This window comes from Podarcis erhardii (genome assembly GCF_964252035.2).
Source record: "Podarcis erhardii genome assembly, chromosome: 3".
NCBI lineage: Eukaryota > Metazoa > Chordata > Lepidosauria > Squamata > Lacertidae > Podarcis > Podarcis erhardii.
The window spans coordinates 34016941-34037398 of record NC_138507.1 but is presented as its reverse complement, the minus strand read 5'-3'; the positions used below and the strand labels follow the sequence as shown (position 1 = coordinate 34037398).

At 40.6% G+C, this 20458-nt stretch overlaps 1 long non-coding RNA gene across 3 annotated transcripts in view; it reads right to left on the bottom strand.

Annotated features, from left to right (window-relative positions):
• The window catches only part of LOC309339426, a 142657-nt gene extending 123148 nt beyond the window's left edge, over nucleotides 1-19509 (bottom strand). For all 3 annotated transcript variants that reach the window (XR_014155334.1, XR_014155335.1, XR_014155336.1), the window contains exon 1: nucleotides 19435-19509. This is a non-coding gene — a long non-coding RNA (uncharacterized lncRNA). The remainder of the gene's footprint in view (nucleotides 1-19434) is intronic.
• Nucleotides 19510-20458: the final 949 nt, after the last annotated feature.

The window sequence follows — 20458 nt, the reverse complement described above, 5'->3', positions numbered from 1 at the left end:
ATCAGATAATACCAGTTGCTGAGGAATGACTGTGGGTAAGGGCTATTGCCCTCATGCCATGCTTCTGGGCTTTCCAGAGGCATCTGATTGGCTGCTGTAGGAAAGAGGGTGCTGGGTTAGAAAGAGGATCCTTGCCATTGGTGTGATCCAGCAGGGGTCTTCTAATGACTCTATGTGTAGCCCAGGATAACTGAAAAAGGGTGAATAGCCCTTTGTTTTGCACTGCATTTTGCTGTCCTGTTCTCTGCTAAAGCTGATCTAAAAATACTGGTGGTCGAATTGTTGTTGTTGTTGTTGTTGTTGTTGTTTAAAAAGCACATTTCTGTACCTGAAGACGTCTTTAAATGAAAGCAGTAGAGAGAGCCTTTATCCCAGTGAATAGAGGCATGATAATTTTATCTCCAGGAAACATGAAGTATAAAGAAACCTGCCAGCTTTTAAAGTACACTGAATCTGCTGAAGCCACAAATGTCTCAAGCTATTTTGAAAATATCTGCTGTGCCTGATATTTGGGAGCCAGATACTGAAATTCAGGGGCTGGGGAAACTGCACAGCTTTCTAGGAATGATCAGCTTTATCTTGGAGATGAGAATCCAGAAAATGGATGAATATTTCCCCATAAATCATTTGTGAAGGTTTATTCTTTATTGTAACCTAGATTAATTCTAACCCCACCCACCCCTTTCTGCAACAAATGATACCAATCTTTATTGGAAGGGGAAGCAAGTCCTATTTCATTTCCAGTTTTGAGATATTTCAACAGCATCTAACCTAGATATTAAATAAACTAATGGATTTGAGAGTTTCATATTAAAAATTCTGGTCCAAACCCAGCAGAGGGTTAGGCTTGCTTAAACCCATTGCAATCAAAGGGCTTGAGCATGCTTAACTCCATCTTGGATTTAGACCTCCCTGTCCCAACTTGAAAAGAATGTAACACGGAAACGACAGGGGAGCTGCATTGAATGGGATACTTCTCATTTTACACTTCATACTTACATAGATCTGACACCCTCTGTGTTAGTCAAGAATAGAACTGCCAAATTGCAAAAGTGTATACACGCATAATCCCCATTTGTATATATTTGGTGGAGAGTCAGATTTATAGATCAGTTATTTAAGACATTTATGTACCACTTACATAAAAAAACAAACAAACCAATACACAGAAAATGGGACAACAAACACTAGCTTAAAATGCCTTCTAGAACAAAGCCACGCACCTGAAGTTTAGCAAGGAGGGTACCTGGCTAATCTTGGTTGGGGAGGGAGTTCCAGAGGCTTGGCAACTACACTGAATGAATGGATGTTATGATTTTTTTGAACAACAGACCAGACTTCAGCAACCTGGTGCCCTCCAGATATTTTGGACAATTCCCATCAGCCTCAACCAGCATGACTGGGGGTGATGAGTGTTGGTAATCCAGCAACACCTGGAGGGCCCCATGTTGACAAACACTGCAATAATGCTGGCTGAGGTTGATGGGAGTTGTAGTTCAAAGCAAATGGAATGCAAAGGCTGCAATGGGCACCAAACTTTCTCTTTCATTTCTGTTGTAACAAAAAGCAAAACAAAAACTTTAAAACGTTTTTAGAGATACTATAAAATACAGTGAAAATGAAACCTGTTGGGAATCAAAGAGACTTCTAATAATTAAATTATATCCCAGTCATTGCAGTATTTGTGGGTTTATTGAATATTTAGTCTTTCAGTAGTAGACTAAAAAAAAGGATGACAATAAAAGGCAAATGAGAGGAAGAGGATGTGAGGCACCCCACTTATGATTCTGCACAGAAAGTCCTACTGCATTTAGACCAGCATTCAAAATACAAAGGAGGTGCATGATGAGTAGTCAACATGGCCCTGGTGTTCAACAAGTCATCATCCACCTAATCTTATCAGTTGCCCATGGATTCTAGTTCAGAGATAATATACTGCAGTTAATCTTATCTGCCCTGCTTGTGGTCACCTTGCTTTTCTCCTTCAGTCTCTAAGGTTCACATAATGTCTTCAAGCCAAGATGAAAACTGATCGATACTTCAAGCATTCAAAGCTTGTTGCTGCAATCCAATAAACATAGATTTTATAATAATAAGAAAGCATTCAAAGCTCTAGTCCATGGGAGACTGCCCCAGGTTTGAAATAACACAGCACAACTCCTTGATTTAATATGTCGCATCAACATGGAACCCAAAGAATCTCTCCTTTGTTTTGCATTCTGTTCCCTTTGGGTGTTCTGCAGTGGCAAAGTGTACTGCAATAAATAGGATTTCTACCATTTGAAAATTATATTTAGATGCAACGCCAGAAGAATACAATTGATTTAATGAATGTGTGCCAAGCAGTTGTGTCTTTAAAGGCTTCAGTTTATATCTTTTCAACATTCAGGACCTGGATAGGCTAATCCATTTGCAAAGCCATTGCTGGAATAACTAGGAAACATAAGGCACAAATAACTAAATAGGAGTTTGGCTGCCTGGGTTACTGGGAATCGGCGGAACAAAATATCACTATTGGTTATACATTTATGTCAACAGATGTGCTGAGTAGCAGTCTCCACCTCACCATATTTCCTTCACACTATGTTTGAGGCTCAGTTATAGTGTTTGAGTTCACTTTTGGGTATAAATCTAAACTAATGTCTATAATTGTATAAACATAGGTATTATAGTTTATTCCCCTCCCCTTTCTTACAGGTTTCTTGGAGCATTTTTTATTCCTTGTGTGGCTTTCTGAAGGGATTTGGACCTTGCTATAAGTAGTTGCTGCCAAACAGACAGCAAACAGAAATCCCTGGGATTGTTTCCAAATAAATCAAAATGCACCTGCACTGTGTTCCCATATATTAGCAGTTGAAAGGAAAGAAAGTATACCGGTAGAATTCCACAGTGTAAAATCCAGCTGTGTATTCATGGCAGTGACAAAAAGCAATGTTCCATTTATGACTGAAGTCAAACATATGCATCTTCTGAAACACTAAAATGTTCATTCTACTAGATTTCTTTCCTTCTTTGGAAACCTTTGGGGTTTTTTTTAAAAAAAATACAGGTGTTGTAAAGGTATAGAAATATCCCATGGGTCATCTTGCCATTCAGAAACAATACAACAGCTTGGTGTACGTTCTGAGATTCAGTCAGGAGGAAGACATGTTTGGCTAGAGAACACGTTCATCTGAATCTTCCCAGAACCAAAGCTACAATTACAAGAATGGCCCCAGTTTAGTCCACCAGGGCAGAGATTGCTTTTGTTAGACCTATATTATGAAAAGTGTACACAGCATTTAGGAGTCTGTATGACTCTCTGCTCTCTATAATTCAGATGCACCCATCAGAAGAACAAGATGGAGAAAGAGAGACCGCTGTAGACAGATGGATGCCCAAGGTCAGAGGTGCTCTATCTGGGGCCTGGAAAGATGCAGTAGCCTCTGTGGTCAAGTGCCATGCACTTATGAATGCACTTCCTTGTTCTAGCTCTCCCCCCTCTCATTTTTTTTTATAATAATAATAATAATAATAATAATAATAATAATAATAATAGTAATAATAAGAATAGTAATAATAAGAATAAGAATAAAAACATGGCCCTCAACTTTTTAAAAAAGTTACTTAGCCCAACTTTAAAACAGTGCACAAATACAGACACTCTCATAGCAATTCCTGGCCATTTCCATAATATCTTTTTGTTTCTTAACATCTGTTTTATCTTTGGTCAGCAGGATCTCCTGGAATTATTTTTGTTCGGGTAATTAAAATACAGTAGAGATTCCCGCCTCCTCCAATGGAAGGCAATCCGTCCTGAAGCAAAGCTTCCTCTCTCTTTCCACACAACTTGACTACAGTGGTACCTCGGGTTACATACGCTTCAGGTTACATACGCTTCAGGTTACAGACTCTGCTAACCCAGAAATAGTGCTTCAGGTTAAAAACTTTGCTTCAGGATGAGAATAGAAATCGTGCTCCGGCGGCGCGGCCGCAGCAGGAGGCCCCATTAGCTAAAGTGGTGCTTCAGGTTAAGTTAAGTTTCAGGTTAAGTACAGACCTCCGGAACGAATTAAGTACTTAACCCGAGGGACCACTGTATTATAAAGCAGAATTGGAGCTGGTGCTGTAGAGCAAACAATAAGGGAGGCAATGCTCTAATAATTGCTCCACTTGAAAAAAAGAAAGTTGTTTGTATTCTGTACACAGCTGTCAGGAACTCCTGTGTTCTTAAAGAGAACTCATGGACCATGCTTGGAGGCAAGATAAACTATGCAAGCTCTGGTAAAACTCTCATGTCCATCCATGGAGAAGGCAAGTGTAGTATTTATTTATACTACTGGCTATAGCAATTTTGTCTCCTTTGGATATCCTTGGTCTGGTCATGCAATTTTGTTTAGTCACTTAACAATGTGAGGAATGTGTAGATCTCTCACACACATAAATATAATTTCTAATTCCTCTATACAGAGACATCCTTCCCACCACCTCCTGTAGGGTGGGGAGGGGGGAACAATCAAAGTTTTACTGACTTTTTTTTTTTTAATGGGAAGTTAGAGTCCAAACCAACCAACTGCACGATATCTTCCCAAGGCCTACCCAAGCAGAGGTAACCATAGGACAGCCAATGATCATTTGCAAATTACAAAGCAAATGTCCTGGCTCGCATCCCAAAACACACAAGCAGTGGCTCTTACTTGCAAGTAAAAAGAGAGAGAGAGAGAGAGAGATCTTTAGTCAGGCAAATAATAGTAAGAGTCAGCAGCTCATGAGTTCAAGCACAGGGCAAGAAGTTAAGAACTGGACAGGAGCAACAAGGAGACTCCAACAAGTTTCTGTACCCCACCCACCAAGCTTTTAAAGACAAGGTGTAGCACTCTCTCTTGCTTTACAGCAGGCATGTCCAACTCCCAAGAGACAGCGATCTACTCCCACTATTAAAAAGAACTGGCAGTGATCTACCCATTGGATTGATGAAAGTTGTTGAGCTTTTTGCGGGGGAGGATTTTGAAACGGTCCTTTGGGGTGGGTGGGTTTCCTCCAACCTGTGAATGCAGTGCTTTTTTCTAGGCAACAGGACTGTACTCTCCTGTTCAAGCTCCTGTATGGTTGATGCATGGTGGCTTCTACCATTTGGCACAGTGAGGTGATGAGGTGACTGCTTCAGGCAACTGATTTGGGGCAACAAATTGTTATTTATTCTAATTTATTCTTCATATTTTTTTACATCAGGGAGAGCAAATGGCACTTGTGGGATTTTCTGCCCCAGGTACTATGCATTTGACTTTGCAGGGAGGAAGAGTTGATTGTTCTACATGAGGCATGAATATACCCCAGGGGGTGCTTTGAAGACGAAATGGGGAGCAAGCAGGAGAACCTTACATGCTCCCTCCCTTGGAGGGAGAAACATGTTAACAGGAGCAGCCAAGCTTCTATTATAATATCTATAGATACAGAGATACAGATATAGAGATTTCTAGCTCAGTAGGTGCGTAGATAGAAACAGTACACAGACCACTGACATATTTAGCACAATAAAGAAATATTAAGCATGCTAATGTAAAAATAAAACCCTTTGTAAAACAGATTAGAAAATCACACTCATGTCGCCTAATAATAGGCCAAAAAGAAATAGATAATGAATGACAATAATAAGGAATGTTTAGTCCTTTTTAGTTTGCTTGTTGTAGAAAGGTGACCCTCTTTGTACAGGGAGAACTGAGATAAGCAGACCAAGTGCCTGTCCCCATTTAATCTGCACCTTGCGTAATGCCATTGCTGATATAATCAGCTTCTTTATGTACGTGTTGGGTAAACAGAGTGCTTAATGCACCTTGCCAATACGCAGAGGTATCCTGCATCTGTTGGCCAATGTCATCTTTTAGAATCAAATCTATACTAATGGGGCTATTTTTCAGATTCCATTGCCTAGACACTTCACGGAACCTGAGCCCCTTTTTATCAAATTGCAATCAACAAGTTGTTTATTGGTGGAGGTTGGTTTTTTTTAATGTTTACAGTTTGCTCCCTTTTCCTCTAAGCACTTTTCTTCTAAGAACTTTAAGAATTCTATTTACCAGGCTTTTAAGTGGGGGGAGAAAATCCATCTTTTAACTATATTACTTACTACAGGGAACTCTATTCCACTAAAATCAAAATCGATTTATCTAGCATAGGTCAATTTTGACTTTTAATGAAATCCACAAGCACGCAGAGAATTGACAAACATTTCCAAAGTCTCCATCCAAGACAACTATTCCTGAAACTGCCCACACAGCACAGCTTATATTGATGATAGTATATAGATAGAGGAAACAACGTAATTTCTCCCACTGCCTTCTCAGAGGCAGCTAGGTACAGTGACTCATAAAAAGAATTGTGTAACAGGGCAGGAGGCACCCAGAGCCCTAAAATGTGAAGGATAAATACCCTGACTTGTGAGGATGCAGCATTTTTTATAAAAAAAAATACCAGGCATGAGTAGGTCTATGGTTTACCCAGAGTTAGTCAGGTTTCACGGCTCAGCTGGAAGTGCTAAGCAACTGTGCTTCTTTTTTTCTTCTATCCTCCTGAAAAGGAACCATGTCAGTTTCTCTTAACCTAAAGGCAGATTTTACCGTTCTAATGGATTGTGTTACTTAGAATAATAGAATTGTAGAATTGGAAGGGATCCTGAGGGACATTTAGTCCAACCCCTTGCAATGTAGGAATCTCAACTAAAGCATCCATGACAGATGGCCATCCAACCTCTGCTTAAAAACCTCAAAGGAAGGAAAGACTCCACCACTTTTCATGGGAGTCTGCTTCAATGCTGAACAGTTCCGACTGTCAGAAAGTTCTTCCTGGTGTCTAGCTGGTATCTCCTTTCTTTTAACTTGAATGGTTTGGGTGCTATTCTTCGGAGCAGGAGAAAACAAGCCTGCAACATCTCCCATGTGACAGCCCTTTAGATATTGGAAGATGGCTATGATATCTCTTCTCAGTTCCTCTTTTCTGGGCTAAACATACACAAATCCCTCAACCATTCCTCATAAGAGTTGGTTTCCAGACCCTTGGTCATGTTGGTTGCCCTCCTCTGCACACATCCCAGCTTGTCAATATCCAGCTTGTGCTTGTTGGATACTTTAACTCAGCAGTGCCAGTCTGCTGGGTTTTTGTTTTTGTTTTCCTTCCACGAGCAGGTACATCTACTGCTGGTACATGGTAAATTAGAAAACTACTTGGGCTGTGGTCCTGTGGTTAGCTTAGAAAACTACTTGGGCTGTGGTCCTGTTAAAACATATTTGGGAATGTTCTACTGAACTCAATAACAACGTATATACAACGTATATAGGATAGTTCAACGTATATAGGATAGTTCTGTGAAAGTCTAAAGGTGTTATCCACAAGAACATAAGGAGAACATGGAAGCTCTGGGATAGCTCAGCATTTATCAAGTATTAGCTAACCCAGTAGAATGCCAATTGCCTCTGGCACTATTCACCAAATGTTTAGTACCTATCAGCTGACTGGTGAACACAAGCCAGAAAGGGGGAAGTTTTGGCCACAGTTCCAAATATCAGGTGCTCCCACACTAAAGGATACATTTCTTGCAAGTATGGCATGAACATGGTGTGGCACTTGTGAAAGTGCTAGTCTTGCAGATCTAAGCAGTCAGGTGAGCACACATCCTGTCCTAAGAGGCAACATCTTCATCCCCACTTAGAAGGTCACGTGAATTCTAGAGGCACTTCAAAAAGTTGCACTTCTGCAGTGAGGATCCTTGTCTATCCATGGAAGTTCCAGGAGACACTGAGAACCCTGGAAAATCCTGTATTCCTCCCTGTTCTTGTAGTCTAAGGAATCAAAATGTTTCTCAAGCTCTTAATGGGCCACCATGTGTTGATGGTGGGAAGATTTAAGCTTACTTTGTATTTTATTAATTGCAGAACTGTTCGAACTGGTTTTAAAATAAATACAGTACTCTTAATCAGCCACTTGGATAAAGGAAAGCATACAATTATTGAGACTGAATACGAAATACGTTCTTCCCCAGTATTATTAGGTTCAGGGTGTATGTCACACGATAACATATTAATCCTCAAAAAGGTATCTACCACCCTAACCGGTAGTTAGTTAGGTCTTGCAAAAGAATACTAATGCTATGTCTCGATCTCAGACACTCATTTAATATGCCGGAATACTTGCCAAGCTCAGATGGAGAGAAAATGGCTTTTTCAGCCATGGCTGCTAAATGAGCAGTGAGTAGCAACCTCAGATTTAATTAAACTCTTAAAATTATGGACTGCAGCTCCTAATGATAGTTATCCTAATCAAGGAAATTCATTTGGTTGCATTCCACAGTGAGCTAACAAGACTTTGCCAACTAGCTCTCATATAGCTTCCAAACTCCGACTCCTACAGACTCTGGTTTACTCATCTCATTATACGCCTTGCTTGTTTACTCATTTCACTACCATCAGCTGCTGAATCAAATGCTAGACATGATGATAAGTATATCAAGATTTTGCAAGGAACAGGAAATACAAAACAGTAGAATGCCCACAGCAGAGACATAAATAAATCATATAGCTATGGAAACAGCAAGAAAGATAAAAGCATGTCCAGGATACCAAAGTATTGGAATAAAGAAGTCAGCACAAACATTTACTGCATGAATTTCTGTGTATGATCACACACCAAAACCACATCCCGCATATATTGAGAAAATGCTTCTCCACACACCCTTACTGACCATAACTAAAGGCCTACTCCTACACAGTAGGGCACCATGGATGAGGACTAGCTCAGGGCTTCCTTCTCTCTCTCAGCCCTGAATGAGACACACCGTCATTTCTCAGCCCCCTAACTGCATTGTGACCTCCTTCATTGATGCTACTTCCACTTGCAACCACCCTTCTAGAACTGGCCATCATGTCATTAATAATAATGTCCAAACCCATCCTTCCACATCACTTTGACCTTTCCCCCATCTCTCTGCCCCTCAATTCAGAAAAAAAGCTGTCTAGATCAAAGGTGCCATCAGCAAAGTCAATAGATCACCCAATGAGTGGCAGCATGGAATGGCTTTAGCAGCAGAGCCCATGATGTGTTGACATGCAGAGGACTGGGAGGCCAGCTGGCAAGCCCCAGCTCGGACGTCTCCTTCCATCAGCCCGTGCTCCAACGTAAATCAGCGACCTGGACTTGAGAAGCCAGGGCACGCTATTAGCAGAGTGTACTAGCACACAGAATAGGCGTGAGGCTTGTGAAGTCATGCTATAGCTACAGATTTATTAATCATAAATCAGAACAAAGAAACATGTCATCTCTCTCTCTCATGTCATCTCAGAGAGAACAGCAAAAGCAAAAGCTATACACAAACGGAAGTTCCCAGCATACTGTGCTAGAATGTAAACAGACATGTGACACACAACAATTCCACATGCCTGTTCCTTAAGGTGGAATGGAAATGTCAACAGGATGATTATCCAGCTTCAGCCAATCAACAAGTTGTTTTACCTGTCCATAAGAATGTAATAAGAGCCCTGCTGGATCAAGTCAAAGACTCATCTACTCCAGCATTCTGTTCTCACAATAGCAATCCAGGTGCCCATAGGAAGCCGAAAAGCAGGACATAAGCACACTATCATACCTTATACCCAAAAGTATATATACTTGTGAGATCTGCGAGTTTTCTGAAATACTAGGTTATGAAGCCATTGCATTTTCGTATTTGCTTCATCTAGTCACATTTTAGTCTAGGTTGTTTCTCTTGCTCAGCAACTTAGTGAGCAAATTACACCCCTTGCCTCCCCCCAAAAAACATGTTCTTAAGGTTCCTGCAGCCTTCTACCAAAGATTTGGAGGAGTGTAGGGGGTGCACAGAGGAGAGGAGAGGAAGTCTTGATCCACAGGCAGAAGTCCTTGCAGTAACGGAATGACCGGATAGCTCCAGTGTGGTGCTGATAACACTAAGGTTGCATGTTCAATCCCTGTATGGAACAGCTGCATATTCCTGCATTGCAGGGGGTTGGCCTTGATGATCCACAGGGTCCCTTCCAACTCTACAATTCTATGATTCTATGAACCCAAAGAATGGATGCTTTAGTTGATATACCTGCATTGCAGGGGTTGGACTCAGGGTCCCTTCCAACTCTATAATTCTATAATTTACAGCTGCTGCCAGTGTCCTATGATACCCTAGTTTGTTATTTAGAGGTCTTGGGGAAATAATGTTTGCAACTTGGGGTAGCAAACTCAGATTATGGAGCAGGGGTGGGGATTGACCCTCTATTTTCTTATGGTGGTTTTATGGGTAATCTCTCTCAAAAAAGTTTCCAATGGGATTTCAAAAGGCATTGGAGAAAGGCGTTTAAAATTTCTCTAACTTACAAATATGCTGTATAGTTGTTGTTTTTATAAAAAAAGAAAATTAGACTTTTTACCTAGTTTAAGGACCAATGCCTTAAACTTTTCACATGACTGTGAAAAGAGGAACGAAGTGAAATACATCCAGTGTGAACTACCTCTAATTAACTGAATAAAACATAAAATGTGATCTTTTATCCAATACTGGCCTATGCCACAGTATTTCCTTCCCAACTTTTAAAATAATCAGTTTTAAAACTTCAGCAATGCTGCAAGTACACACACTGCTATGCCAACACAGAAAGAACGAGAAAACTCCACTACTCTGCAAAGTTGTATTTGAGATCCATTTATTCATATTATTAATGAAAGGTCAGCTGCAGTCAAACAAAACACAACAGTGCATATTTTTACCATTCTTGAGTGTTGCAATTTTCTCCTGCCACACTAGCAGCAATTCAGCTCTGTTAAAAGACCCTTGGCTTAGCTCTAATTCAGCTTGTTACAGAGTCTTTTAAATTAGTTCAATACTGATAAGAACAAAAGTTAAAAGCAAATCATCAGCTATTTCCTTAACAATCAAGCCTTTGGGGCACAGATTCTTCATGTCTAAATGGTTATTTCTTAATTTAAGGAGGCTCACCATGATTAAAATAGACTAACTGTGGCTAACATCATCCTGGAGGAATTGAGCTATTGTTGGGATCTCCAGGTTACCTGCATATTATTATACTATAATTTTAATGGAAAAAAGTTTGCTCATGGTGGGGGAGACTGGGTTTGGGTTGCCTGAGTACCTGTTCAGTCTGCTGTCCAGGTGTTAGCTAGCTGCAGCTTCCAGACCAACATCAAAGGCAGTATCACATAGAGCACTTCTTCCATGCACCCAATCGCAATTCCGATTCCCCCTCCCAACTGGTTTTTCTAATATGCAGTGTTAATGGTGATGAGGCATTTAAAATAATGAGCAGTTTGATCCTAAAAAGCTGGGATAACAAACCCTCAAAATTTTGTTTTTGCTTTTCTCTTAACTAAACTAGACTAGAGAAAGAGGGGGGCCCTGACCAAATTTGCCTCTGGTCCCCCTCAGCACCAGCATGCAGCCCTCTAGATTACCTGTGAAGGGTATTCTGCCCTTAACAGTAAAAAGATTCCCCATCACTAATGTAGACATACTTTCCTCCCCTCCATCTTTTTCTGCCCCTTGTCCCTCAATCCTTAAGTTAGCCCTACTTTTTGCACTGTAACTTCAGGGCTGTGTTTGTTAGTATTCCCACCATCACCAAAATAAATAAACACATGCCCTGTTACTTATGAAAACCATGTTAGTATTTGTACTGTGTTTGTTAGAAAATGCATTTTACAGTTGCACTGGGGAAAAGAAAACATATGTAATGTAACAGCTGCAATAACTCCAATCAAGGTCCCAGAAAAGCTGGATCATTGCCATGTTTACTGCCTTTAAGAGTGTGTGCGTGCGTCTTAGAACAGAGTGTGGGAGTTGGGGGTCGGCTGATTGTCTTGCCATTGCTTTGTTGACTGAGAACATGGGAGTGTGAAGACTTCAAGGAGGCTCTGCCTGGAAGAGTTTATGAAGACAGGCAAGCTATGGACTAATTTTTTTTATTTATGCATTATTTATGCATTTATGTGTGTGTTTTGAAGCAAGAAGACCAAACCCTCTCTTGGGCTCAAGGGAGATAAACAAATTGTATTGAATTTGATAAATATAAATAATACAGCTTGTTAAATTGTTGGCCATCCTGACAAGTAAAAATTCATCTTCGAGTCTTGAGTAAGGAGTCCACTTTAACACTAAGGTTTGAGGGTGAAACTGTTGCATCATGCTGAATGACTCAAAAAATAGGTAACAAACCACACCATGTTGGGCTACCTGCCATTTGGGGGGGGGGGAAATGCCACTTGTCTGATGTTCAGCTGGGATGCAGAGTGTGCATCTAGCTGCATGTATTTTAACAGCTTCCCGACACTGCCATATAGATATATGAATCATAATGTGAAAAACAGCCCTATGACAAAGACTAAAATCTGCAATTGTTCAATCAGAGGAGCAGAGAGTGTGGGATATTAAATTCCCCTTACACTTAAAGGCTAACCTAACTAATTCAAATTTTATGAAACAATATGAGAAATGAAACAGCGTCATTGTTTGAAATGCACACTACATCTGGCTAGAGGAGCTGGCATGTGGCACTGCCACCAACTATCTGTGTCATGTGTTATGTGGTTTTCCCCTCCTCTCACACCATACTACCCCCCTAGCCCAGGATCATTGCAACAGGGTCCCATAATGTTCTCACCAACTGATCCCATCCCAGACACTTATCTGCACCCAAAACCACAAAACCCCAGGTTACAACTTAGCAATATTAGCCGCAACAAGCATCAACTGGGTCCTGTGGCAGCCCAACAGGACCATTAATCAATACTGGGTTCTGGGAGTCTCTCCCACCAATGACAGATAAAGCCGCTGTCATTCTCAAGCAGACAGGTAAATGAAAATAAGTCTAGCAAAGCCTTCAGCTGAGATCTATGTAGTTCGAGGAGAGATGAAGCAACAAGCAGAACAGGGCTGACTGTGCGAATGGTCAAAATGACATCCTATCATTTTCGCAATGACCCACCCCACTCCAGTATCTCTGATATACAAAGGTTAAAAATTACTTCTTGATACCCTGATGTTTAAATGGAAGCTATTCAGAATTATGAGATCAGGCTGAAACAGGTGCCATGATGAAAAGGGTACAGAGTTCTGGGGTTAAACAATCATTGCTCTCCAAATATCAACGTTAACACCTTTCTTTTTTTCTGATGTCGGCTTTAATGTCTTTGGGCTTCGCAGAATGAGTGTTTCCCACAGAAATAAATTGCACACCATCTCCATAGTGCAGGCGGTTAAAGTAATCACTCATCAGCCCAACTTCTCATCTGCAGCCAAGAACATTTGTATTAGCACTGATTAATCTGTGCTGGCATTAGCTGAAGTACAGAACCTCAGCCAAGATTACAGGAGGTCAAAACATTAAGCATATTTTTCTTTATATGCCACAGTATGCCTAACATTACAAAAAATAGACCTCGCTTTAATGCATGCAAGGAAGCATATTTCAATCAAGCCTAATTCCTCCTCGTTATTTTACTGTATTACCAAAACAATAGGTCAGATCTGCATGTGAAGATGAAATCTTGTACTTGCCTCCTTGGAGGAAATTGATTTTAACTAGCAAGTAACTGTTCCCCATCATCTTGGCCTGTTTTACCCAACAGTTTTTTCCTGAGACACACTTCGCACCATTTCCCCTCCCCACCTTCAGATACATAGTTGCATAAGATACACACACACACACACACACACACACACACACACACACACACACACACTTTGTTCAGGCGTTATTCCTGAAAGGAACATAGGAAGCTCCCTTACACTGAGTCAGCCCATTGTTCCATCTGGCTCAATATTGCCTGACCAGCAGAGGTTCTCTAGAACTTCAGACCAGGGTTCCTCCCAGTCCTACCAGGAGATGCCAAGGATTGAACCTGAGACCATCTTCATGCACAGCAGATGCTGAACCACTGAGCTACGGTCCTTCCCTCCTCTAGAAAAGGTGGCATGGGGGCCACCACATATGCTGGCCCTGCCCTCAACATCCCCTGCCCACTCCCAACCTTCCTGTGTTGAGTTGGAAGGTCTGAAGTCATGTCTCTAAGCATGTTCAGTTAAAAGCTTATTAAAAGCTTGTTCAGAATAAAAATGTCTAATGACATACTGTTCAGACGTTTCTGTTCAACATGGGGAGGTAGACGTGGAACATGTAGGGCTGGATATGTTGGGAGTGGGGGGTGCCATGTACATCCGTGTGTTCCCTACTCATGTCTGCATTCCTGTTCAGGCATAAGACCTGAACAGGGCTGCTCTGGGTGAGCCTTTTGAGCTGGAGAGAGAAGCTGTCCAGCGCCACCAGCAGTCAGAGGGTGTGCTGCAGGGCAGAATCAGCACTAAACTGGGAGATGCCTGCAGAAGCTTTTGCTTCAGCAGCTTCTAAGCAGCAACTGAGGATTTAAGAACTTGGCCTGGCTGCCCCACTCTCCCTGAAATACTAGTGCGGCTCTGATCCTGACTCCAACACAAGTTGCCAAGTGAGTGCTTTCAGGACCAAACTTTGCTTTGTGCTCACTGGCACCTCTATTCCCAATGATGATCCCATGGTGCTTGTAGGTTATCTGGTTCTTCAGGTTGGATTGTTGTCCTGGGATATGATTTAAGGGGTCGTTTTTAGGTGCCCTGTCTTGCCCCTGGTCCTGGGTTCATGGTGTGTCCTCTGAATGTGCCTGACTTCAGTTGTGGGAGTTGGCAGGCCCTGATATTTAGTACCCACAGTGGCATTTCACACCGCCATTGTATGCACACGGTACTTCTAATGCACAATCCTTAGAAAATCAGAAAGTTGGTGAAAATAAATTCCTACAATTTATTGAAAGAACTGAGAAAAAGTTCCCTTGAAAAGTAACTGTACAACATGAAATGCATTGAACTATTTCATAAAATAAAACTAATATTCTACAGCGTCTTTTGGATATTTGCCTCTTTTTTCTGTTGTGGATTAGAGCAGTTCCCTGTTTCCTGCTCATGTGAAAAACAGGCCATGTTTCGTCTATCATTCTCCACCTTCGACACAAGCCCATTAAATTCTATAGGAAAAGTAATATTACATCTTGCAGTGGAACTAATATCTATTAAGATATGGTTTTACACTTTCATTAATCACAGAGTCTCTCATTACAGAAAATGAGCCATTGCTAATATTACAAGCTAGAAAGCCTGGTGTGATATTGAACCAACCATGACATTTTCAGAGTTCTGTAAAATATAATTGCTGTCTTTGTCCCTCTAAAATAATCAGAAATAGCCCTGACTTTTCTTCCAAGTAGTATTTTAGATACGCTAAATAGATTGGAACTATATCTAATGTGATATACTAAGTTATGTTCATGGTGACAGCCTAGTGGGTGTATTTTTTTTTCTTAATTAAACCAGAACCAGAATTTTAAACAAATCATTCTGTTTTATACAGTAATATAGCAAAACTGTACTAGCAGACTCTATACAATGATTTGGGCTACAAAATCTGTTTCAACATACCTTCACAATACTTGGCAATAGTCAGCAAATCTACCTTTAATATTTGATTAGCACGTGCACATTTATAACCCCCAAACTCCCTCAGAAAGAGAGTTTTCAGTACATTGGATAGGGTTTAGCTGCATAAAAATCATTAATCACCATTGGAGCCATGCAGCTAATTCTCCATTCAAAATGCAATAAATGTAGCTTATGAGTAATAGCTGCTATAATTTCACAGTGTAGTTGGGTAGGCTTTCAGTGTTCTGTTGAGGCTTAAGCCAAATGATTCCCACACATCACTATGAAAATAATATATGTGAGGTTATCCTCCCCAGTTCATTCTTTCAACCTCCAAAAAGATATCAAAATAAAAAGCCATCACCTTTTTTGTTGTTGTTGCAGCTGAACGAAAAAGCTATTTGGATATGCTTACTCAGATAGGGTCAAAAAGCATGTGATAGTGGCAAGTGCATCTTTTTAAATGAGGAACTTCCCCAGTCACATATAAACTGGTGGCATTGGAGGGTTTCGCCTTAAGAGAAAAGTGGGAGAGGGGGTGAGGGGTGCTAGACGCTCCCTCACACATAACTTATTATTTATTTATTCATTTGAATATTTATAGGTCACCTTTTAGGGCATAGCTCTTGCAACAAAAATAAGATACGTTTAAAACATCAAACCATTTAAAATCACACTTATAAAACAACATCTCAAAAACCACGGGTCAAAAACATTCAGTATAAGCTAACATAAAACAAGACTTATCCTCCTGCAATAAATCTTCCAGCGTCATTTTCCCCCGAGTCACATTCCAATGCCAGAAGGGACCCTAGACATGGGGAAAGTTTTCAGACCTCTTACCGACATGCCCCTTTTGTAAATGTGCACACACATACAGACTGACAGCATTATGTCTAGATTGACCCATGATTCTATTTGCTGATTGCATTTTAAGCTGCTCTGCTATTTTAACATTTTTAAATGCATCTTACAATGCAATCCAACCCATATCTTACTCAGACATTCCATGAGACTTACTTTCAGGTGAGTGTATAGAAGACAGCAGCCTTGTTTGCATTTATTTTCTCCCTTTCAAACTGCATACTGCCTCAGAATTGTATACAATTGAAAAGTGATGACTTCTTTAAAAAAACAACAACCCAGGTTCACTGATGTCCCTCTTAGCATCTGAACATAGGTCGCCGTTGGAGAACAGTTAGCACTTCCACATGCTGACCTTACCTGGTTTTGAAGGTCTGGAAATGAGCTTTTATTACAAGTAAAACCACTTAGGTAGCACACAAAGCCCAACTGATGTTAATCAGACCATGATTGAGGTGCATATGCTTTGCAACCTCAGAATTTCCCAAGGGGAGGCCAGGAACTCAGTTGGCTGTACTGAAGCAGCAGAAGTTCTATTTAGTGTCACAATAACCCTTCAGCTAAGATGTGAAACATGCCCTATAGTGCTTGGCATTTTAGCACAAACTCACTTGCCTTATCACAGGCTTACTGACAATTGGAATCAAAGAGATAACCACTTCAATGCAAAATTCAAGCTCATCATGCACCTCATAACAACATAAAAACCGTATGTTGGCACTTGTTGTGAAATCTCATCTTACAGTTTTATTTACCGATTTGGTGGTGGTGATGGAGAACTTGATCCAAAGAGATCCGGCAACAAACTGGGAAGGAGGCCTGGACAGGCCTCGATTTATCCCCCGGAAGTGGACCCAATCAATGGCTATTGGGCAATTTGGCCCACCCCCTGAGGACATCCTGTGCCTGATCCTGCCTACAATTGGTCAATCCGCAGGCAGGCCGTAATCCCCACCAGTCGACATCCCCAGATGGCAGACAAGGCCGTGGCCAGGCCACAATGTCGCCTAACTGTCAAAGGTAAGCTGACTTGGAAAAAAATACCACAAAAGGTGAAAATCTAGGTTTGCCTCATGTCTTTGCACTGAAAATGGTATACTCCAGGAGAGCCTGTTTTTCTGTGACAAGTCTTTGGGACAAGTTGATTTATCAAGCCCATCAGTTTACAATTGGGCTGTAATTCTTTGGAAGCCCTCACCAAATATGACTGGGAGTATACATTTTGATAACATTAGTAACAGCAACAAAAATAAGATGTGGCACAAACTGTAGCCCTATCCTGGAAGAATGAAAGAAATCACTCTTCTGGACAGGAAGGTGACAAGTGTGTTTTATCAAACTTAATTGAATTCAAGTTACAATTATTAACAGCAAAACAAAAAATTTTCACTGCTGGCAATAAAAATGCAGCATGGTTACAAGCTAGGGTAAACCTAGGGAGGAAGGGAAGAAGGACCAATTGCTCTAAGAATGGAATTACTCCAGGTAAATGTGAAATAGACAGGTTTGCATGATTTTTTTTTTAAGAGAGGAAGTAATCACTGCATGCAATTTTCTCCTTGTAAATATAGGGCTGTGGAGTTTGTTTTGTTTTGTTATTTCAAACATACACCTCCTATTATTTAAGAAGGTTTACAGACACCCAGAGAAGTAGGGCTGGCCCAGTATACTTTGCTGCATTACATATAACAGCAGAAATACAACAGCGTCCCCCAGTTGGTGTTTTCCTAGCATTCATGATACATAGGATCCAAGATCAGGAATGTTCTTTGGTGACAAAAGCACTTTTCCCCCTCTCTGGCAGTAAAAATACAATATAATAATAAATAATGAAGAATGTGCTATTTAGTCCATGACACCAAAGATCTGATACCTGAAGTAGCCACCTTGCTCTGCCAAATGGTAGAGCCAGCCCTACGGAAAAGATGTAAAAATAACAGAAACAATGTATTGTACCAGCTACAAAGGATGTTCAACTATTGGTTTATAAATCACACTTGGGGCTAAATAGATACAATTGCCACTTCTACTTGATGACTCATTACTGGTTCAATTTAAAGGCAATACAGGTAGCACTTATTTCAGTAAGTCAGCAGATCATACCAGATTAGTTAGAATCTGAGACCTCCAGTTATAGGGAGGTATATAAATTCAATAAATGATGATGATGATAATGATGATGATGATGGATGACTGAATACCTATTGCTTGTTTAAGTCTGTATGTGTAAAAGCTGGTTCTTTAGCAGTAGCTCCTGTCAAAAAATAGCTATTGACAACAAAACATGCCTGGCTCCTTGTTATAAAAAAGCACATTAAGATTCAAAGAACTGTATCACTGAAGAACAACAACAATAACAAAAATTGTAAACCACAACTACTGCTATACTGCCAGCATGAAAAATAGAACTTGGAACCTGGATTTGGATTTGGATGAGTAAGATTCAGCTAAGAGTTCAAATTAATTGGGATGAAGTTGGGGCGGAAATCACATAGCAGTTTTTAACTATTTTATTTTCTTTTCAGAAAATACGAGTTGAAAAGCTCATGTGAAACATCATGTGCATGTCTTTAGTTTGTTCCTTTCATCAGCTTGTTTTCCTTCCGGATGCCTTTGGAAATTGTGTGTTAGTTCCATCAGAATCACTTTGAATTAAACCCTCCTGTTACCCATTGCAAAACAGGCTAAAAAGCACCTGGCAATTTTCAAGAGGTTAAGTAGCTATGATCTGCAAGCTGCCCATGCCGCAGCCTGACGAGAAGATGCAATTTGACACAATGTCTAATCTGCTGTGACATTCAAGTTTTAAGTGACGTTCAAGGAGACGGAAGGGCTGGCGCTTGAACGTATCCCAATGTGCACTGGTATTCTGTCTGTTAACTTTCTAATGAAGCATGATTGAGTAAAGTAATGAAGAGTTTACAGAGAGCCCCAGGAAACCAATTTCCAATTTTGCGACCAGCAGGCTTTAAACTTCACGGCAGCATTTGCTTATTTTGTCTAGAAGGGGACTAGGATACTAAATGCCATTTCTACTTTGTGAGTCAGACAGACTTTTCTAATCCCCACACACTTACTTTCTAATGAATGTCTCCTTCTCCTGATCCATTTTCTCCCCATCCATAGTTGTTATGTATAGGGCGAGTGGCTCTAATAAAAAAGAAAGAAAGGAAAAGGGGGTGGGGAGATTACAGTGAGAAATGAAATTCTAATCACTTCAAAAATCAGAAGTATTGCAAGCCTTCTGCACAGAAAGAGATTTTAATCTTCAGCCTGCCCTTGCTGAACTCTGGTGGAAAGAATATAAGAAGGACGTGGCAGGATCATTTTTATGAGAGAAAACCCACATTGATGAAAGCAGAGCTGAACATTTATGCTTTACCTTAGTTCCATGATGTTAAAGCAAATATATAACATCCCCACACAAACTCTATTTAAATATAGCTGCTTCACTTGCACTTATCGGCAAATGTTATCCTTGTATTACAGAATGCTAAAGCAGAAAACCAAGGTTAATGATAAAGAAGTTATTTTCAAATATGTTCTGAAGAATTCTGGGGTGTCTTGGTAGCTCATCAGGAGTTCCTCAATGACAAGATCAGTGGTGGTGGATAAGCATCTCTGAAAGGTGAGGTGCCCATCATTTCTCTGCAATCCCAAATGGAAAACTACACATTTCAGAATACAGTGACACACAGCCTTGCTTTAACCACTCCAGAATGCAGTTAGGGGATTGTCTGATTGAAAGCCCCAGTGGTTTTGGTTGACTATATATCCATGAGGGTCAGAATAAAAGCACTACTTCACATAATGCATAATTAATTTATGCAACAGATGAGAAACCTGTGGCCCTCCAAGTGTTGTTGGAGTCCTGTTCCCATCAAACCCTAGACACCATGGCCAATGGTCAGGGATGATGGGCGTTGTAGTCCCAACAACTTATGGGAGGGCCTCAGGTGACCAAAGAACTTGGCTGACCTTCAAAGAGTTATGAACAGAGTGCTTTAAAAATCAATGCCTCTTCCCAGGAAACACTGGGAACTATAGTTTGGGGGGAAGGGATAGGGGTCTCTCAACACCTGTCAATTCCTTTAAAAAGTT